The sequence below is a fragment of the Ovis canadensis genome, chromosome 12, assembly GCF_042477335.2.
Source record: "Ovis canadensis isolate MfBH-ARS-UI-01 breed Bighorn chromosome 12, ARS-UI_OviCan_v2, whole genome shotgun sequence".
Lineage (NCBI taxonomy): Eukaryota > Metazoa > Chordata > Mammalia > Artiodactyla > Bovidae > Ovis > Ovis canadensis.
This window is the reverse complement of record NC_091256.1, coordinates 90,653,925-90,676,624: the sequence shown is the minus strand read 5'-3', so window position 1 is coordinate 90,676,624 and position 22,700 is coordinate 90,653,925. Positions and strand designations below refer to the sequence as shown.

Sequence of the window (22,700 nt, the reverse complement as noted above, 5' to 3'; positions counted from 1 at the left end):
ACGGCACACGTGTGAGCTGAGTGGCCACAGGAAGCCCCACCTGGATGAGGACTCGTTAAGGCTGACTCTGCTCCTGTTGTTCCTGGACGCGTAGCCTGCGCTCAGGACCGCGTGCAGAGACACCCAAGAGCATCCTTCCACAGGAGACCAGCCAGACGCCTCCCTGCTGACAAGCAGACCGTCTTCTCGGGAACAGGCCCTCTGCCCACGTCTGAGTTTGCTCGCCTGCCTGAGGCACCGAGGCAGCACCGCGGCACAGCCCAGACCAGGAGACCCCACCCCCAGCAAAGGAAGAAGGGGTGGGGCTCACGCCACCCTCTGACAGGCGTGGGGGGCGCCTCCGGGAGCTGACCATGTGCTGGGCTGCCTGCGGGGTGCGTGTAGCCCCGCCAGCGGTAAGACTGCGAGGGTGGGCGTCGCCTCCCGTCCACGTTCTCGGTGCTGAGAATGGCGCTCCCCCACTCCGCCCCCAGCAGACAAGAAGCAGATCTACAGCCAGTCTCCAGCCCCATCCAGGTCAGAGAGCCGGGCTCTCGGAGCTGCCTCAGCTCCGTGACTCAGCTCTGTGCCCTTTCCTGGCACGGTGCCACCCCTGGTGACCCCCGCCTTACGTGGGCACAGCAGCGCCGCTCAGGAGTGCTGGACACGGTGCCCCAAGGCGGCCCAGCGGCAGCACCGTGCATTCAAAGTGACCTGCCCCCAAACCGGCCATAGACACGGCGGTCCCGAGACCAGGGGTGTGCCTCCCCCAAGACCACTGCTCAGGAGACCCAGCTTCCACCATCAACCTTCTCCGGGACTTTGCTCTTCCCCCTCTCAGCAGACACCTTGCTGGGTGACTCACGGAGAGATCAGATCCTTCTGGCAAGAGCAGAATCACCTTCCCAACACACGAGAAGAGAACAGGCCCATCCCTGTCCCCCGCCATCTTGCCTTCCCTGCCCGCTCGGCCTCATTAGGTCAGAATAAGCTGCCCTCCTCCTATCCAAAGCGAGACCGCAGGCAGAGAGGACCTGGGTGTAAAGAAACCGGATGCTGTCTGGAGCCACGGCCTCTCTGGCCGCACCAGGCCGTGTCTCCTGTTGCGGGGCACGCGCTCTAGTGGGCACTGGGTCAGTAGTGGGGGCGCTCAGGGCTCCCTTGCTGTGGTGCTCGGGCTTAGCTGCCCTGCGGCCTGTGGGATCTTCGTCCCCCAACCAGGGATTGAAGCCACATCCCCCGCATCAGAAGGCAGCCACTGGACCGCCAAGGAAGTCCCTGAGCTACTTCAAAACACATCTGCAAAACGGAACAACCCCAGCCCACCCTCAACGCAGCAGGTGCCAGAGGTGTGCGGAGCCTTCCCCTCTTTCTTCCAGGAAGCAGAAGAAGACACCTCTCCCCAACCCGACCCCCATAGAAGATGTCCTCCGTCTGCTGGACGGAGCGTGACGACATTGCTGTCAGGGGCAGAGAGTGGACGAGAGAAGTCTGCAGACACAGACTTGGTTCAGCAACATTCTCATCTTCCATCACTTCCCCACGTCTGAGGTTCCTTCTGCACACTCACCCCTCTTCACTCAACCCAACAGGAAAGCATTTAGGTTTTGCCGCTTCTCTGGGTCTTGATTTCCTCAGGAGGGCACCCTGGGTCACATAAAACCCGTGGGAAATGAGTGTGAATTCTCCTCTCCCGTGTACCTGCCCTGTGTCCGTTTAGTTCCCAGGCCCAGCTCTGTGACCTATGCTATGACGTTTCCGAGCACAGAATGGCAGGAGTCCCCTCAAGAATACTCGGAGCCCCATCAGACGGGGGTCAGAGCTCTCCAGGTGACCCTAGCGGTAAAGAACCCACCTGCCAACGTAGGAGACGTAGGCGGTGCGGGTCCGGTCCCTGGGCCGGGAAGCTCCCCTGGAGGAGGGCATGGCACCCACTCCAGTATTCTTGCCTGGAGGATCCCACCGACAGAGGAGCCTGGCGGGCTATGGTCCACCGGGTCGCAAAGAGTCAGACAAGATTAAGCGATTTGGCCCGCAGACTCGTGTCAAAGTTGTTGTTATGGACGACGGCCACGGGGTGGCAGCATTGCTTCAGGCGCAACGCTGGTTACTCAGGCGACCAGGGCCTGGGGGGAAGGTCCTGTTCCTCGCTTGTCAGTTCCAGCAGAATGTGCCAGAAGAAAACCCCAAAGCTTGTGTCTCAAGATTTCTTCCCCCTGTCCCTTTATCCCCCAGAACATCCCACTTCCTGCAACAGCACCATGGGGTCGGTGCTGGCATCACGGGTGGGGAGACCCTAACCGAGGAGGCTGGAGGTGGGACGCCCATCCCCAAGACCAGGAGCCCAGGGAGCTCTCAGAGCTCCTCCCCCAGGCCCCAGCCCCGTGTGGGTGCAGCCCCTTGGCTTCACTTCAGGAGGGCACGACCCGATCTGGACACTGTGGGCTCAAGCAGGGGAGCAGGCCCTCCAGGGCCATCAGAGGCACTCGTGGGTGGGCACACCCTCCCAGGGCCCCCAGCCTTGGGAACCAGGCTTGCTCAAGCTCTGGGGCTGCGACCCCAGCTCAGGGCACCAAGGCCCGTGGGGACAGAGTCAGCGTTCGGGCCTTCTTTTTTCAGTGTGTTTAGAATTGGAGTCTATAGGTGACTCACAACGTCCTAGTTTGATTTTTTTCTCTTTTTGATCTACAGCAACTTGATTTGTTTAGATGTCAGTTCAGTTCAGTCACTCAGTCGTGTCCGACTCTTTGCGACCCCATGAATCGCAGCACGCCAGGCCTCCCTGTCCATCACCAACTCCCGGAGTTCACTCAGACTCACGTCCATCGAGTCAGTGATGCCATCCAGCCATCTCATCCTCGGTCGTCCCCTTCTCCTCCTGCCCCCAATCCCTCCCAGCATCAGAGTCTTTTCCAATGAGTCAACTCTTCGCATGAGGTGGCCAGAGTACTGGAGTTTCAGCTTTAGCATCATTCCTCCCAAAGAACACCCAGGGCTGATCTCCTTCAGAATGGACTGGTTGGATCTCCTTGCAGTCCAAGGGACCCTCAAGAGTCTTCTCCAACACCACACTTCAAAAGCATCAATTCTTCGGTGCTCAGCTTTCTTCACAGTCCAACTCTCACATCCATACACGACCACAGGAAAAACCACAGCCTTGACTAGACGGACCTTAGTCGGCAAAGTACTGTCTCTGCTTTTGAATATGCTGTCTAGGTTGGTCATCACTTCCCTTTTTTCAGGCTCTTTCCCATATAGATTACTCCAGTGTTGAGTGGTGTTCCTTCTGCTAGACAGCAGACCCTTGATTATTTTATACACAGTAGTGTGCACGTGTTGGTCTGAACCAGCTAATTCGTCCTGGTTTCCCACCTTTCCTTTGTGGTAGCCATAAGTTTCTTTTCTAACTCTATGAGGCTCTTTTTCGTTTGTAGAGCTCATTCATATATGTGTTTAGACCCCACCTTGGGCTCCAAAATCACTGCAGATGGTGACTGCAGCCATGAAATGAAGACGCTTGCTCCTTGGAAAAAGGGGACGACTGCCGAGGTCCAGCCCCCACAGGATCCAGGGGAACCTGAAGGAAAAGCAGCATCGGCGGATGATTTAGAGAGAGATAAGGAAAGAATGGTATAGATAAGAAAACAGAGGAGAGAAAGAGGCTGATATTCCTTGGTTTACATAGAAAGCCAATAACACTCTGAGACAAGGAGCTTGCCCTGTTCACGAAGGCCACAGGGGCCCTCCCGGTCTCCCGAGGGAGTGAAGACGCAGAAGGTTGTCCCGTTCAGGTCTTAGAAACACGAGCAGATGAGTGAACGCAGGGAGCCTCCATGCTCCAAGGATCAGCCTGGAAAAGAGAGTAAGAGAGAAAAAAGAAACACAGGGAGACCGAGCTGCTTCGGTGAGCGAGGCCCATTGTTTTTATTTTCAAAAGGGTCTTTTATACCTTTACTTGTACATAGAGGGAAATGAAAGATGCAAAGTCATACAGAGTCGGCCCAAACATTACATCTGTTTTGTCTTTATCGAAACCAGGATTTTTTCTGCAAACCTTTCCCATAGACAATGTTGTGTACATTATCTTCTGGCCTTGGAGGCCTGTGGACATTTTATGACCCTCTTTTGATAAAGGCTGCTCAACCAGAAAACTTATTTTCCCTTGAAATGTTTTTTCTCTATATTTCAAATCTATGTCAGCCTCAGAAAGTATTAAACAGAGTTACATTTCTCAAGGAGCAAAGGTGCAGTGAGTTACAAGAAAGAACCAATTAGCTCAAAAGTCTGATATGGTTAAATTCAAGGCTACACGTGTTTTTCTTGCATTCTCACTGTGTTAACTACTGCACTCCCAGGTGCACAGTGGATAAGAGATACGGGAACTTAGCAACAAGCATTGGCCCAATAATGAAATCCTACACCAGCACTACTCTAATAACTTTTAACTCTTTGAAAGGCTCTATGTTTTAGGCTTCCCGTGCCTCTCACACTTGGGGGGCTGTAAACAATCACATGCATAGTTGTAAAAGTCTGGGGAAACCTGCCAAGCGAGCTAGAATGCTAACAGAGGGGGTTTGAGCTGAGACACTCCTTTTGTATGCAGGAGACTGGAGCTCTAAGTTAACATTTTCCAGAGAAAGGTGGTCAGGGATAGCCTGATTAATGTCAGAGGAGTTGGTGAAAGTCATGAAATAGAACAGACAGATTCTGGTTTTGGGGTAGATGCTCGAGAAAGCCTAGGGAGCCCCTTGAGTCCTGAAGCCTTGCTTAACAGTTCTCCTCCACACGACCTTGTCATGGGTGGGATCTCCTGTGGCGGCTCCCAGCAGACGACAGAGGATGAGATGGTTGGGTGGCAGCACTGACTCGATGGACATGAGTTTGAGTAGGCTCTGGGAGTTGGTGATGGACAGGGAGGCCTGGCGTGCTGCCGTTCATGGGGTTGCAGAGAGTTGGACACGACAGAGTGATTGAACCGAACTGAGGCTCCACTGAGGAGTGATATCAAGGATATTTGTCTTTCTCTGTTTGTCTTACGTCACTTACACGATCATCTCCAGTCTCTGCCCTGTGGCTGGAAGTGGCGTCATCTCCTGTTTGAGGGCTGAGTGATATTGCCTTGTGTATATGTGCCCATGCTCTTTATCCACTCATCTGTCTTCTGCACAGTTGCGGGGGGGTGGGATAAATTAAGACTTTGGTGTTAAAACATACACAGTTCAGTTCAGTTCAGTCGCTCAGGCGTGTCCAACTCTATGCAACCCCATGAAGCGCAGCATGCCAGGCCTCCCTGTCCATCACCAACTCACTTCCATCGAGTCAGTGATGCCATCCAGCCATCTCATCCTCTGTCGTTCCCAATCCCACCCAGAATCAGGGTCTTTTCCAATGAGTCAGCTCTCCACATCAGGTGGCCAGAGTACTGGAGTTTCAGCTTCAGCATCAGTCTGTCCAATGAACACCCAGGACTGATCTCCCTTAGGATAGACTGAGATTGCCTTGCAGACCAAGGGACTCTCAAGAGTCTTCTCCAACACCACACTTCAAAAGCATCAATTCTTTGGCGCTCAGCTTTCTTCACGGTCCAACTCTCACATCCATACATGATCACTGGAAAAACCATAGTCTTGACTAGATGGACGTTTGTTGGCAAAGTACTGTCTCTGCTTTTGAATATGCTATATAGGTTGGTCATAAAATTCCTTCCAAGAAGTAAGCGTCTTTTAATTTCATGGCTGCAGTCACCATCTGCAGTGATTTCGGAGCCCCAAAAAATAAAGTCTGACACTGTTTCCACTGTTTCCCCATCTATTTCCCATGAAGTGATGGGACCAGATGCCATGATCTTTGTTTTCTGAATGTTGAGCTTTAAGCCAACTTTTTCACTCTCCTCTTTCGCTTTCATCAAGAGGCTTTTTAGTTCCTCTTCACTTTCTGCCATAAGGGTGGTGTCATCTGCATATCTGAAGTTATTGATATTTCTCCCGGCAATCTTGATTCCAGCTTGTGCTTCTTCCAGCCCAGCGTTTCTCATGATGTACTCTGCATATAAGTTAAATAAGCAGGGTGACAATATACAGCCTTGGTGTACTCCTTTTTCTATTTGGAACCAGCCAGTCTGATCACACAGACCATAGCCTTGTCTAACTCAATGAAACCAAGCCATGCCCTGTGGGGCCACCCAAGACGGGCAGGTCATGGTGGAGAGGTCTGACAGAATGTGGCCCACTGGAGAAGGGACTGGCAAACCACTTCAGTGTTCTTGCCTTGAGAACCCCATGAACAGTATGAAAAAGCAAAATGATAGGATACTGAAAGAGGTACTCCCCAGGTCAGTAGGTGCCCAATATGCTACTGGAGATCAATGGAGAGATAACTCCAGAAAGAATGAAGGGATGGAGCCAAAGCAAAAACAATACCCAGTTGTGGATGTGACTGGTGATAGAAACAAGGTCCGATGCTGTAAAGAGCAATATTGCATAGGAACCTGGAATGTCAGGTCCATGAATCAAGGCAAATTGGAAGTGGTCAAACAGGAGATGGCAAAAGTGAATGTCGACATTCTAGGAATCAGTGAACTAAAATGGACTGGAATGGGTGAATTTAACTCAGATGACCATTATATCTACTACTGTGGCCAGGAATCCCTTAGAAGAAATAGAGTAGCCATCATGGTCAACAAAAGAGTCGGAAATGCAGTACTTGGATGCAATCTCAAAATGACAGAATGATCTCTGTTCTCCACTTTCTTCAATTTAAGTCTGAATTTCACAATAAGAAGTTCATGATCTGAGCCACAGTCAGCTCCCGGTCTTATTTTTGTTGACTGTATAGAGCTTCTCCATCTTTGGCTGCAAAGAGTATAATCAGTCTGATTTCGGTGTTGACCATCTGGTGATGTCCATGTGTAGAGTTTTCTCTTGTGTTGTTGGAAGAGGGTGTTTGCAATGACCAGTGCGTTCTCTTGGCAAAACTCTATTAGCCTTTGCCCTGCTTCATTCCATACTCCAAGGCTAAATTTGCCTGTTACTCCCGGTGTTTCTTGACTTCCTGCTTTTGCATTCCAGTTCCCTATGACGAAAAGGACATATTTTGGGGGTGTTAGTTCTAAAAGGTCTTGTAAGTCTTCATAGAATCGTTAAGCTTCTTCAGCGTTACTGGTCCATTCAGGTATGACCTAAATCAAATCCCTTATGATTATACAGTGGAAGTGAGAAATAGATTTAAGGGACTAGATCTGATAGACAGAGTGCCTGAAGAACTATGGATGGAGGTTGGTGACATACAGGAGACAAGGATCAAGACCATCCCCACGGAAAAACATACACACTAATGCATATCAAATAGAGAACCAAAAAGGACCTACTGAATAGCTGCTGAACACACTGTAATAACCTATATGGGAAGAGGAACCCAAAAAGGGAAAGATATGTGTCTAAACATAAATGAGTCAAGTTCTTGTACACCTGGAACAAACACAAGATCTGACCAGCTCTGCTGCTGCTGCCGCCGCTAAGTCGCTTCAGTCGTGTCCAACTCTGTGTGACCCCATAGACGGCAGCCCACCAGGCTCCCCTGTCCCTGGGATTCTCTAGGCAAGAACACTGGAGTGGGCTGCCATTTCCTTAAAAACCTGTGCTGGTGGGCGCTTAATAGTCACAAGACCTGCGGGGCTCTAAATCACCTCCCCTCAAGACATGTCCTAGGGGAGGTCATCGAAAAAGAACTCAAGAGATCGCAGACATTCAAGAAGCCAATTTCAAGAGGTAAATTTTACTCACACTGCTGTATTTAAAATGGACACCCAACAAGGACCTCCTGCATAACACAGGGAACTGTTTTCCATGTTCTGCGTCAGCCCGGATGGGAGAGGAATTTGGGGAGAATGGACACAAGCGCATGCATGGTGGAGTCCCTCTGCTGTCCACCTGAAACAACCGCTACACTGTTGGTCGGCTCTCGGTTCAGTTCAGTTCAGTCGCTCAGTCATGTCCGACTGTTTTCAACCCCATGAATCACAGCACGCCAGGCCTCCCTGTCCATCACCATCTCCCAGAGTTCACCCAAACTCATGTCCATCGAGTCGGTGTTGCCATCCAGCCATCTCATCCTCTGTCGTCCCCTTCTCCTCCTGCCCCCAATCCCTCCCAGCATGAGTCTTTTCCATTGAGTCAACTCTTCACATGAGGTGGCCAGAGTACTGGAGTTTCAGCCTCAGCATCAGTCTTTCCAATGAACACCCAGGACTGATCTCCCTTAGGATAGACTGGGATCGCCTTGCAGTCCAAGGGACTCTCAAGAGTCTTTTCCAACACCACAGTTCAAAAGCATCAATTCTTTGGCGCTCAGCTTTCTTCACAGTCCAAATCTCACATCCATACATGACCACTGGAAAAACCATAGCCTTGACTAGATGGACGTTTGTTGGCAAAGTAATGTCTCTGCTTTTCAATATGCTATATAGGTTGGTCATAACTTTTCTCCCAAGGAGTAAGCGTCTTTTAATTTCATGGCTGCAATCACCATCTGCGGTGATTTTGGAGCCCCCCCGCAAAAAAGTCTGACACTGTTTCCACTGTTTCCCCATCTATTTCCCATGAAGTGATGGGACCAGATGCCATGATCTTCATTTTCTGAATGTTGAGCTTTAAGCCAACTTTTTCACTCTCCACTTTCACTTTCATCAAGAGGCTTTTTAGTTCCTCTTCACTTTCTGCCATAAGGGTGGTGTCATCTGCATATCTGAGGTTATTGATATTTCTCCCAGCAATCATGATTCCAGTTTGTGCTTCTTCCAACCCAGCATTTCTCATGATGTACCCTGCATATAAGTTAAATAAGCAGGGTGACAATATACAGCCTTGACACACTCCTTTTCCTATTTGGAACCAGTCTGTTGTTCCATGTCCAGTTCTAACTGTTGCTTCCTGACCTGCATATAGGTTTCTCAAGAGGCAGGTCAGGTGGTCTGGTATTCTCATCCCTTTCAGAATTTTTCACAGTTTATTGTGATCCACACAGTCAAAGGCTTTGGCATAGTCAATAAAGCAGAAATAGATGTTTTTCTGGAACTCTCTTACTTTTTCGATGATCCAGCGGATGTTGGCAATTTGATCTCTGGTTCCTCTGCTTTTTCTAAAACCAGCTTGAACATCAGGAAGTTCACGGTTCATGTATTGGTGAAGCCTGGCTTGGAGAATTTTGAGCATTACTTTACTTAGTCGGCTATACTCCAATATAAAATAAGACTTTTTTTGTTAAAAAGTCAGTTTTGATTAGGGTAATCCTTTAGAATAAACGCAGCTCTGAGTGATTAAAATTTAGATCAACCAGTCAAAATGGTTTATCACCCATTGTTCTAAAACACTGACCCAGGGAACAAGCTGTGCTGGGGTCCAGCGTATCCCTGCCCTCTAGCTGTGGTCCTTGGGCATCTGACCGCGGTGGTGTCTCCTGTTTCAGGCAGAGGGCCGCAGAGCGCAGGCCCAGTAAGTGCACTGGTGAGCTGCTCCACAGCTCGAGGAGTCTCCCTGGATCAGGGATTGAACCAGCATCCCCTGCCCTGGCAGGAAGAGTCTTGTCCACTGTGCCACCAGGGAAGCCCCTCGTGGAGGCCATGTTACGTGCACGCCCACTGCATCGGGGGCTCCAGGCTTTCTTTCCCTTCGTACAGGAGGGGGCTGACAGGAATCGTCTTGCCAGCGGGTCGTTTTGGGAGAGCTGATCTCTGTCTGAAATCTGCCTGTGTACATCTGAAGACGCTTCTCTCAGGGACACGGTGCTCGAGGAAGGCGGTGCAGCTACAGACAGCCGGTCCCGCCCAGCTGCCCGTTGGGCCCCTGTCCACCCTCTGGAGGGACCTCACCCCGACCCCTGTCCCCCTCCGGGGCTCAGCCTCACCTGATCCACGGTCCACACTGCGGATGGGCACGCTTCCTTTGCTGTGGCTGTTCAGTCGCTCAGGCGCGTCTGACTCTTCCAGGGAGGTCGTGGGACCCGTCTTCACGGCCCTAGGAGGCTTCCTACGCTGACTTCCACCTCCTCAGGCTGCACCCTTAACTCAACAGGAGTAAAAACTCACTTCACAAGTGTATTTGCCGTAGTGAATGTGACTTTATTCCACAGCGCTCTCTCGGCCTCTCAGGGGGCCACTCCATCACTCCGCCCACCCTGATACACAAACAGCAGGAATGTTCCAGTCTTTGGGCTCATTCATCTCCGGACAGCAGTCATGCTAAGCACCCGCATTACTTGAGAAGCATTTGCGTTCAAACCAGCCGTCTCCGGAGCGGAACCTGTGCCCCTAACCTAGAACTGTTGCACAGAATGATGCCCTTCAGCATGTCCTACGCTTGAAGATCCTCCCTATGGAAACGTAAAGTACGGCAGAACACCGGCTTACCAGCCGTCATCGTGATCCTAATTGCCGATCGTCATCGCAAATCCTTTACCTGATACATGGAATCAGTAACTCTTCCCAAATCATGAAAACTGTGGCTCATTCATGATACTGAAGCTACAAATACAGAGATGGCGAAGATTTAAATGTTGGCTCTTCCATAATCCCCACAACAGGTCTGACACCAGGAAAATTATGACTCATGGAAATCAACAACTGAGCAGGAAAGAGGCAGTCACTGAATACTAGTTTCATCTGAAAATGTTCACCACTCATGAGCTGTTCCTTCGTTAGGCTTAAAAGAGCCTAGATCTATCCCAGGACGCCTAAATTGAAGAATCCTAATATCGACAGGACCAGGCCTACGGTGTGGACCCTGATCAGGAAGGGCCGTTCTCCAGCATTCAAAGACAGGACAGAGGGAGAAGGGGATCCGGGGACGGGCTCTCCAAGCTCCAGGACGGACAGGCCCCTGGGGTCCCAGGCCCCTGCGCCCTCCTGAGCGGGACTGGGCGCGTTCCACGTCAGCCTGAGCACCTGTCAGGAGCCCCGTGTCCTGCGTGGGCCCCCTGCTCTTGGGGTCACAGCACACACTCTGCAGGGTCCTTCCTGCCACCCGCGCAGAGGCCACAAGCCAGCAGCCCCTCCCCAGCATCGGGGAGAAGGGGGCAGAGCGCAGGCATCAGAGGAGCCTCACTCAGATTACAACACCCCTGGGTGCCAGGGGGACGGGTGAGGCAGGTGAGGATGAGCCCCAGAGCGGGACAGGGGTCGGGGTGAGGTCCCTCCCGGAGGGTGGACAGGGGCCCAACGGGCAGCTGGGCGGGACCGGCTGTCTGTAGCTGCACCGCCTTCCTCGAGCACCGTGTCCCTGAGAGAAGCGTCTTCAGATGTACACAGGCAGATTTCAGACAGAGATCAGCTTTCCCAAAACGACCCGCTGGCAAACACTGACAACTCAGGGGCCAAAGTGGGCATTGGTGCTGGGCGCAGTGGGCAGGCGTGGGGTGAGACTTGCGTGCCTGTGGCATTTGGTTTCACAAGAAGCAGAGTTCTAGGGCTGGTGGTGAGGGTGCCGAGAAGGTGGGCAAATCTGATTCTTCAGGATCGGGCACTTCAGTTGGTGATCATGGGGATGGGATGGGACGTGTGTTTTATTTCACTGAAAATAGACTCTTGAAGGGATGTCCCCTCCGACGGTTGAGATTCCATTTCGACTCCAGTTTCTTACAAACGCGGGGCCCGAGCACCATCCTCACCTCTGGGGCCATCGGGGCTCCTTCCCAGGGCCCCTGGGGCGGTTCTCAGGGAAGGCAGTTGGGGTCCCCCCGAGCTGGGTCAGAAGGACCCAGACAGCCCGCCATGTGGGTTCGATCTGAGCTACGCTATGACGTTGATGAGACATCAGCCAGGTTCTGGCTCCGCAGGACACGGAGCGGCACCGCTCAGAGGCCGGACCTCATGTGGGTGCGACCACACAGGAGAGCAGAGGGACGGCAGCGCCCTCGGCCCGGCGGCGGGGGTCTAGGAGGGAGCGAGCCGCACGGAGGCAAGAGCGCACGCGGGGTCTCGGGCACCGGGTCCGGACCCATGCGGGTGGGGAGACCCCACAGTCCCCAGACCCCGCGTCACGGTCCGGCCAGACGGAGGGAGCGCCCCTGTCTCCGCGCCCCCCACCAGGGCAGCCCGCCCTCCCGCCCACCGCGCCTTCCCCGCAGGCCTCGCCCGCGCTGAGGCCCCGCGCTCTGGGCGCGCGATTCCGAGACGCGTCGGGCCCGCCCTCCCGACACCGCCCCCCCCCGCCCCCCCGGCCCACCGCCGGCTCCGCCCCAGGTCTCAGCGCCCCGCCACCTGCAGGAATTGAACTGCTGGGACTGAAGGCTCAGAAAGCCGCGTCCCGGCTCCGCGCCAAGCGCCCGCCCCACCCCCGCACTTCCCGGCGCCGCCGCCCCGCAGCGCCCGGCTTGGGCGCCCCTCCCCGGGGGGACAACGGGGCTGGGCGGGGGCGCCCTGCGATGCTGGTCCTCTGGGAGTCCCCCCCCCACCCCAGAGTCTCTCCCTCCCCTCCTCTCCCCCTGCACCGCTCCTCCCCCTCCCTTCCCCTCCCCTCCCCCCGTCCCTCCCCCTTCCCCCGCCCCTCCCCCGCCCTCCCCTGCGGGTCCCCAGAGGAGCCGCCCTCGAGGTGCAGCCTGCTGAGAGTGAACAGAGAGGTCACTTCATTTCTGCTCGGTGGTTGAAAAAGACTGAAGTCGCTCAGTCGTGTCCGACTCTGCCACCCCGTGGACTGTATCCTGCCAAGCTCCTCCGTCCGTGGGATGTTCTAAGCAAGACTGCTGGAGTGGGTTGCCCTTTCCTGCTGGGTAGTTAGGGACAAGCAGTTTTTCCCTCTAAACGTGACACAGTCACCCCTCCGGCCTCACATCTCCTACCTACGGTCCAGGGTGGTGGCGAGCAGTGGGCATAACGTCCAAGCCAGCTCTGCAATGCCGGGAGCGACGTTAGGCCCACCTGAAGCCCTTCCTGTGGCCGGGCACTTGCGCCTCACAGTTCCACTCCGAGTTAGGACATGCAGGTAAAATCCCTTTACCGTCGGAGCTGAGGCTCACAGAGGCTGGGTGACTCATCAAGGCCGGGCAAGGCAGGACCTTGGCTGCTTTGATTATGAATTTAAATTATTTGCACAGTACACGTTTTACCAAATTGGGTGTCTTATAGAGACCAAGGAAAGCGTATTTTAAAGAAATTGCTTCCGTATTTTAGCCAACAAATATTTGAACAATTTCTGATTCTATGAAGCAAAGAGTGTGTGAGCCGTCCCGATGGGAGAATGCGTGGACTAGCATTCAGGTCTGTCTGTTGCCATCTTCCGCAGCTCCCCATTCAGGTCTGTCTGTTGCCGTCTTCCGCAGCTCCCCATTCAGGTCTGTCTGTTGTCGTCTTCCGCAGCTCCCCATTCAGGTCTGTCTGTTGTCGTCTTCCGCAGCTCCCCACTCAGGTCTGTCTGTTGCCGTCTTCCGCAGCTCCCGGGCGCTCAGCTGGGCTGGGGCTGGCCAGCTCAGGGTCTCCGCTGCGCTCGCTCAGGCTAGCATCAGCCTCGCCCCTCGGCTGTGGCGCTGCTTTCCTCATCTCTCTCATCCACGCTGGGCCTGGTCATCTGTGCGGCCAGTGTCCCTCCACGGCGCGTGGCTGGAGGAGAAGAGCGTTCTCGAGCATCGGCTCTGGGGCGGGATTTGACCATTCAGATATCAGCTACTGACGGGGAGGGAAAATACCGCCACAGCGGCGCATTAGAGCTGTGTTGTCTCGGCTAGTTGCCAAGGTGCTGAATCCACCAGAACAAGGAAACTAGAAATGGAACAACTTTGCTCTAGAAAGGCTGAGTCCTGCCTCGCTCACATGGTCTCAGTGTGAGCACCAGGCTGCCCTGCTCAGTGTTGACGCCATGAGGCTCATTCATTCAAGGTCTTCCTAGACCAGGGAGAGAGAGTCTAGACAGACACTGAACCAGTGGACAGACAGACACTACTATGCAGAGGTACGCACATGCACACACCTAGGTACACACTCACATGTACACACCCCCCCCAGCTACATGCTCACATGCACACCCCCAGGTACATGCTCACGTGCACACACCCCCAGGTCCACGCTCACATGCACACACACACACACCCAGGTACACGCTCACACACACACACCCAGGTACACGCTCACACACACACACCCAGGTACACACTCACATGCACACACACCCTCAGGTACAGGTACACATGCACACACACATCACACACACACATCACACATGCACCACCCCAGGTACACGCTCACATGCACACACACCCCCAGGTACATGGTCACACACACACATCACACACACACCCAGGTACACACTCACATGCACACACACCCTCAGGTACAGGTACACATGCACACACACACACACCCAGGTACATGCTCACATGCACACCCCCAGGTACTTGCTCACGTGCACACACCCCCAGGTCCATGCTCACATGCGCGTGCACACACACACACCCAGGTACACGCTCACATGCACACACACATCACACACACACACAGGTACACGTTCACACACACACATCACACACATCACACACACACACACAGGTACACGCTCACATGCACACCCCCCCCAGGTACACGCTCACACACACATCACACACACACACAGGTAAACACTCACATGCACACACACCCTCAGGTACACATGGACATGCACACACACACCCAGGTACACACCACACACACCCAGGTACATGCCCACATGCACACGCACACCCTGGTACATGGTCACATGCACACACACACACACACAAACCCAGGTACATGCTCACATGCACACACACCCCCAGGTACATGCCCACATGCACACACACACCCAGGTACACACTCACATGCACACACACCCCCAGGTACAGGTACACATGGACATGCACACACACACCCAGGTACACACCACACACACCCAGGTACATGCCCACATGCACACGCACACCCTGGTACACGGTCACATGCACACACACACAAACCCAGGTACACCCTCACATGCACACACACACCCAGGTACAGGTACACATGGACATGCACATACACACCCAGGTACACACCACACACCCCCAGGTACATGCCCACATGCACACACCCAGGTACACACTCACATGCACACACCCCCCCAGGTACAGGTACACATGGACATGCACACACACACCCAGGTACACACCACACACACCCAGGTACATGCCCACATGCCCACACACACCCTGGTACACGGTCACATGCACACACACACACACAAACCCAGGTACATGCTCACATGCACACACACCCCCAGGTACATGCCCACATGCACACACACACACACCCAGGTACACGCTCACATGCACACACACCCCCAGGTACACGCTCACACACACATCACACACACACACAGGTAAACACTCACATGCACACACACCCTCAGGTACAGGTACACATGGACATGCACACACACACCCAGGTACACACCACACACACCCAGGTACCTGCCCACATGCACACACACACCCTGGTACACGCTCACATGCACACACACACCCAGGGCCCGTCGAAAGGGCAGAGAGTCTTGCTGCTGGGAAAGGAAATGGAAACTCGGGGGCCCTGGGGCAGGGCAGTTGGCTGTTTGGCGCCCTGTGGAGTCTGTCCTGGAAAGGCACGGTTTTCAGCTGGTGGAGGGGCCTGGGCTGCAGGCCCTGAGTGGATGATTCCAGGGGACCAGGAGGAAAGCAGCTTTCCCCGGAAGGAGAATGGCCGCTTTGCCAGTGGACAGTGAGACTTACTTCTGCCTTCAGACCCAGTCCTGCACCTGCTGGGCCGTTACCTGGGGTGGGGTGGGGGCCACCTGTGCCCCACATCCTGTTGTTAGGGGAGCAGCCTCTGAAGCCAGGCGCCCCGGATTAATCCCAGTTCTGTCACCAACTTGCTCGGTGACCTTCCTGTGTCTCCACTTCTTTGCCTGTAGGTGGGGTGCCATGAGCAGTCCCCTGGTGGTTGTGAGAATGGAAGGAGCTTGTTTGGATCTGCGAGCCTGGCAGTGTTTGCCGCCATCTCAAATACCGCGTCCGCCGTCCTCCTCCTCCCGGGGTGCCCATGTCCCTGGCTTAGGCTCCCCTCCAGCAGCTCAGGGCACAGGGAGGGCCCCTCCGGCCCCTCCCACCCTCCCCATCCTAGGCACGCCTGGCACCTCTGGTCATGGGAAGAGGGGCCTGGCGTGAGTCAGCCCGCCCGCCCCCTGCAGACCCCAGCCATGGAGGCACGCCCTCTTCCGAGGAACTGGGGCTCACCCGGGCGTGGTCTCCAGCCTTGTGCCTGAGTCACTGTCACCATCCCCGTGGGCCTGGGAGCGGGGCAGGCTTGCCCGGCTGCCCTGCTCCGGTCTGCCTCGTGGGCCTGTCTGCGCCTCCCACCCTGGCCCGCTCCAAGGCTGGTCCCCCGACGATCTCACTGTCAGACTCTCCCACATGCCTCTTACTCTGCAGCCCCAGCTCTGCTTTCTGCAGAGTCTTCCCTCCCGTCTCCCCTCTCCTGCTGGCCTGCTCCTCCAGGAAGCCTTCCTGGACTGGGAAGGGATTCAGCATGGTGTGGCCCACACATGGTGGTGGGAGCATCCCCTGGGGGCTGGTGGGAACGCAGACGCTCAGGGTCACATTTAACCACAAGCGCATTCCAGCCTGAGACCTAGTGAGCAAGGTCGCTCTCGAGGTTCCAAACTCACAAGATGGACGTTCTGCGAAGCTGCGTCAGCTGGTCGGGCTGACTGGGGCAGGGGTGGGGGGGTGTCTCAGATTCTGTGAACAGCGATGAGGGCTGCTTGGGCCCAACCCTGAATCTCCTTTCGACAGCAGGCTGCCCACCAGCTTCTCCTATTTGCTGGAGGCTGGACACGCTGACTCCACCGCGAGGCCGCCCAGTGGGGCTGGGTCAGCTGAGGCCAAGGGTCCTCAGGCCATGCTCGTGGGTCACTGCTAAAGTGCTCCAGGGGGGCCTCCGCCTGGGACCCCAGAATCTCCCTTACCTGGGCTCAGGTCGCCTGAGTGTGGCTCAGACTGGCTCCCTGCAGGTAAACAAGGTGGGGTTGGGGCTCAGGTCACCTCAAACTTCTCTTCCTCTCTCTGCTACCACACTCATCCACATGTGGGCTCCTGAGTGATGATCGCCGTTTAACCTCACGTAGCCCAGATTTTCCGAAACTTAGATTCCTTTTGTCACTTAGCACCCATGAAGGTCTTGTGGGAATAACCTTGGGAAGTGCTAATTCCATGCACATGCAGATACATGCATGACCACACACGCACACACACACGGGCACACACACGTACACATGCAAACTTGTGCACACATGCACACGCACGCACACATGCACATGTACACACACATGCACGCCCCACATGGACACACACATGCACACACATGCACACACACGTACACACATGCACGCCCCACATGGACACACACGCACACACATGTACACACACATGCACACATACATGTATACACACATGCACGCCCCACATGGACACACACGCACACACATGCACACACGCACACACACACGTACCAGTCACTGGGGCTTTCGCGTGGGGCTCTCTTGGGAGGGGTAAGCTGAGTCTGGAGGCTTCTCCGAAGCCCCTCTGGACAGAGGCCGTGGGGTGGGGCAGCCTCGCCCAGGGTTGGCGGGGCAGGTCGTCCTCACCAGCTTCTGCTCTGAGTCTCAGACGTGGTTGAGTCCAGTCCACCACTGCCCCTGGAGCGGGCAGCCCTGCTGGCCATAACGGGGTGTGTGTCCCACCCGAGGGCCAGGGGGCAGGGCATGTCGGGGCTGGAGCAGTTTCCGGGAACCCTGGCCTGGACTCTTGCTGACACGGGGGTTGGATGGAGTAGAGCGGGCAGGGCCGGGCCTCCCTGGGCCTCCTGCAGAGGGCAGGGGCAGAGGCAGGGGGTTGTAGGGTCTGTGCACCCAGTGTGGGTGCCCCCGGGGGCCTGGCCAGGAGCTGGGGTGGGTGAGGGCCGAGGTTCAGGCTCACAGGGTTCCCGGAGGGCAAGCCAGGAGTTGGCCTGACCGTGGGCAAGTGGTGTCCATGTGCTGCTAAAGAGGGGGAGCAGCGGGGGCCTCAGACCCTGTTCACCTCTGTCACCTACTAGCGGAGCCAGAGTTTCCTCATCTGTGACCTGGGAGTGGTCATGCCCACCTTGTGGCATCGCTGTGAAGACTCAGGTGATCACCGTGTGGCCACGCCTCCACCTGTCCCCGTCCCATGGCCCAGTGCTCCTCCAGGACGACGCTGGGCCCCAGAGTGCGGGGACGCGAGGCTGGGAATGTTCAGGACGACACACCCGGCCGTGCTGGTGGCTCTGGGCTGGTCTGCCTGGGCCTCCCTGTCCTCCTCTCTGAATCGGATGTTAGTGTTCTGAGCTCTGCTCGTCTCACTGGGGTGAAGAAAGGGAACACCCTAAGGCTTTGCAAGGTAACAGAGCCATCTTGTGGCCCCTCAGAAAAAAGCCTACTGCTGATGAAGGGTAACTACTTCCGTTCACTCATCCTCTGGCCGCGAAGGGCGGCAGAAAGCCCTGCATTCCAAGAGGCGATGCGTGAGGCCTGTGGTGTCTCCAGGGCAGCCTGGGCTCCAGGGACCAGCTTCCTGGCTCGGGGTGGACGAGCCGTGGGCAGCCTGGACGTGGGGTCTGGGACACTCGGGCTCAGGGCTCCAGAGGCCCTTCCCCCGTAGTCCAGGCTGCAGGCGGCTCCTGCAGCCCCGCTCTGAGTTTCCAGTTTCTGGCCCAGTGGAATGTTGCACTCTCATCCCAAAGTTCTCCAAGAGGCCAGCAGGGCCTGCACCCTGCTGACTGGACACAGCTGGATTAAGCCCCTCTGGCAGCACACACACTGAACGCGGCACCTCCCGTGGAATCGGAGTCCTTGACAGCTGGCTGTACTTTCCGACATCTTGTCACCTCCAGGCACCCCCGGGCAGGGAGGCTCGCCACATGGTCTCTGCGGTCACACACACTGGCCTGAGGACAGCAGGCCATGTTGCGTCTGCACCTTAGGGTCGTCGTGGACAGGCCGTCTCCCAGCAGCGCCCGTGGTGCAGCGCGTGGTGCAGAGCCCAAGGGCCTCCTGTTTACAGCAAGCGAAGGGCAGTCGAGTGGCAGGGGGCCCGAGGGCCTTGGGGAGCTGCTCACTTTCTGAATTTGACCTGCAGGCCAGCACTTGGCGGGTGGAGGTCCACAGAGCTGCCCGCCCTGAAGCTGTGTGCTTTCCCGTGCATACACTTTGCTTTAATGTGTGAGCGCCTGTTCAGCTCTTTTGTGATCCCAGGGACTGCAGCCCGCCAGGCTTCTCAGTCCATGGGACTCTCCAGGCAAGAATACTGGAGTGGGTTGCCATTTCCTCTTCCAGGGGATCTTCCCGACCCAGGGTTCAAACTCGCGTCTTCTGCATTGCAGGCAATTCTTTGCCACTGAGCCACCTGGGAAGCCCTTGCTTTAATGGCAGTTCACCAATTAAGCATGTCCTGACTTTGAATCTGCAGTTTGATCTCACGTTCTGGAGGCTCCAGATCCAGAGCGTCAACAGTCTGGGCCGAAGACAGCTGGTCCTCCTCCCCCAGAGCTGCCCTCCCCCAGCCTTGTTGACTGTCCCCAACTGAGGGATGACTCAGGGCTCAGGGTCACAGGCTCGGAAAGGTCACCACCCTCCCAGGCAGGGAAGGGTCCTTCTCCAGCCTGCCCTAAGCCTTCCCAGGCCCCTCCAGCCGGGGAGCCCATAGCTGCGTGTCCCACCACCACCTGGGGCTTCGGCCCTGTGACTCAGGAAGTTCCCTGTGTCTGTCCTGTCCCTCGTGGGCCTCTTGGGGCAGGGGCCCCCAGCCTGTCCTGAAGGACCCGGGGAGAACAGGCCTTCAGGAAATGCATGCTCTTCTTTCAGCCCCGAGGTCCGCTTCCCAGGGGCTGCCTGGGTGTGCTTCCCTGGACAACCTGTGTGAAGTTTGGCGCGTCTGTCCCTGCCCGAAGGGGACTTATCTGTAAGATAAGGGCTGCCACAGCAGTCTGGGCCGCAGAGTCCTCGCCGGGCGCAGGGAGGCGTGAGTGGCCCCTTGGGCCTTAGCAGCTCCCCCAGTAATCCACTGCTCAACAATGTTCAAAGAAACGCCAGCAATTTATTGATTTCCTATATTTCCAAAAAAGCAAACACATAGTGTACCCCACAGGGAAACAGGCCTGGCCAGTGCCCAGTTCTCCCACAGACACAGAGCAGGGGGCAGGAGCAGGCTGCAAAGGGACCCCTTTCCCTCCCTTGCCCCTCGCTCTGCTCAGCCCCGGGCAGATAGGAGCAGCTCCGTCTCCGGTCCAGGAGCAGCTGGGTCTGTGCTGCTGGGCTGGGCCCACCGGCTGGGTCTGCTGGCCAGTGACCCGTCCGCCTCAAGCCCTGGGTCGGGGCTGCATAGAGAGACCCCCATGGCCTGGGCCCTCCCCAACTTGACCCTGCATTGGAGCGTCCTGTTTTGAGCATCGAGCTCAGCAGCGTGAGGCCAACATGTCCTTCCAGCCCAAGCTGGGCCTGCAGACCCCGAGCTCCTTCTCTCGAGCCTCATCCACAGCACCACCCACCCTGCAAAGGTCTGCCTCTTCTCGAGTGACAAGCCTGGCCAGCTGGCCGCAGAAGTCACGAGAGATGGCCAGACCAGGCCTGGCCTGACTGTCCACCCGGCCCACTGAAACGTCACCCACCCCCCAGCAGAGGCGGGGGCCCTCCCAGGCACTGCCACAGACCCACTGGTCGTCGGCTCCTTCCCTCTGGCCCTGACTGGACTGGGCGGCCCTCTCTCCCTGGGACCCCTAAAGCTGGGGACTCTGGACCCTCTCTTTCCTCCAGGAGAACGTGGACCATGTGGATGGGGTGTGGTCTCTCATCGCTGATGTATCCTAAGGGCTGGCAACACCGCCCGGCTCCTCGCATGTTTCCTGGAGAAACAACTCCCCCAGGGCCCTTAGGGGCCTGTCTTCTGGGACCAGCTCCCTGTGGGCCTGAGAGGGAGGCTAGCCTGCATCACGGGGGATGGGGCGGACGTGGTGCAGAGCCCAGCAGCAGAGAAGACTGGCCACGTGGCCCGCCGTCATGGGCCTGCGCCGACCTGGCCTGTCCAGCTGTCGTCTCCGGCAGGGGGTCCTTGGGGCTGGGGTCTGACTGCCAGGGTGAGCAGTGGGGCTGGTCGGGGGGCGGGGTGGGGGACATGCGGTGGGAGGAGGTATGAGGTGGGCAGGGCCAGGTGGCCAGTCCCAACTGATCGCCGCTGGCGCCGCTGGACAGGAGAGCCGCAGCCAGGAGGCCTGCCCTGTCTCAGCCCGTAGACAAGACGCTCTTCCCAAGCCTTCTCCGAGGCCTGCTCTATGCTCATACAAGTCTGGGGGTCTGGGGCAGCCAGAGCCCCTGGCGGGCTTCTCATCACACTCTGCAGCTGTCACAGGCGGCTGGGCGTCGGGGAAGGTGGGGCGGCCTCTGGCTGATCCCTGACATGACGGCTCCCTTTCCTTCCTTTCCTGGGGTCTCAGCAGGTCTCGGGACCCAGAGGCCGACCCCTGCCCGACACAGGCCAGCTCCTCCACTGGGAACATGAGGACAGAGCTGCCGCTCTCCCACCACGCACAGGCTTTGACACGACTCGGCCTCCTTCCTCCCCAACACGTGGACTGCTCACCCCTGTAGGCCAGGGCTCCCAGGTGAGCCTGCTCTGATGGGCACTCGCCCCGCAGGAATGGTCGGCCGCCCCCCAGGACCTACTCTCCAGATAGACTGCACGCAGCAAAGCCAGCCTGCCTGTCCCGGCCCGTCCAGCAGACCCCACGGCCGCCCAGCCCCAGCCCCAGGCCCTGTGGGAGAGCTGCACGGCCACACCAGATTTCCCAAGAGATACACTGAGCCCTGCCAATCTCCCTTCCTGCAAAGCCGCCTCTTGGGGTGGGTGGCAGGGGGGTGATCCCCAGCCCTCACTCCCCCACCCCGACCCTGCAGGACTCCCTGTGGGCCTGGTGCTGGTGAGGGCCCGCACCCACACTTCGGGATGACGGGGAGCAAAACCCCAAGCACAGGTCACCCACGTCTATGAGCGCGAGGCCTGCTGCCACCGTGAGCTCAGCCCACAGCTCACCCAGCCCTGCAGTTCCAGGGCCTGCCTTCCACACACACGTACGCACACACACGTGTACGCACACACACACGCGCACGCACACACACACTATACATGTGTACATATACCGTTTCTCAGCGAAAAAAGTATTAACATCAAGACGTAAGCCCCCTTAACTCAAGAAAGCTCCCGGCTCCCCTCCCCCACCCCCAGTGCCTGTCAGTTCCCCCAAGGAAAAGAAAGAATCTAAAAATATTTTCATCCACCGCAGTGTCCCAGTGTGCTCGTGGCTGGCTTTGAACATCTCCAAACACTGCAGGTGGACAGACACGCCTGCAGCAAGGCCCGGGTCTGCTCAGCTGGTCGGATCACGTCTGAAAGAGGAGAAACGTCCAGTGAACACCCCGGTCTCACCAGCTGTCCCCTCCCAGCACGTCCACACAGACATGCCCAAGCCTGGGGTCAGGGCTGGCCCTGAGATGTTCGCAAGCTGCGTGCATCAGATCAGAGACCCCCCACGGCCCTAGACTGTGTGTGTCAGGCGCCTGCTGACTGGGCTCGCCTCTGCGCCCGTCCTTGCGCTGTTGGGACGCATTTGCCAGGAGGTGGGCGGTCTGAGGTCACCTTCTTCTGGACTG

At 56.5% G+C, this 22,700-nt stretch overlaps 1 protein-coding gene across 1 annotated transcript in view; it reads right to left on the bottom strand.

Moving 5' to 3' along the window:
* Positions 1-20,074: 20,074 nt before the first annotated feature.
* PKP1 (plakophilin 1) overlaps positions 20,075-22,700 on the bottom strand; it is a 41,464-nt gene continuing 38,838 nt past the window's right edge. Inside the window, exon 14 of the mRNA XM_069545003.1 lies at positions 20,075-22,436. The gene's annotated coding sequence lies outside the window, so the exon portion shown is untranslated. The remainder of the gene's footprint in view (positions 22,437-22,700) is intronic.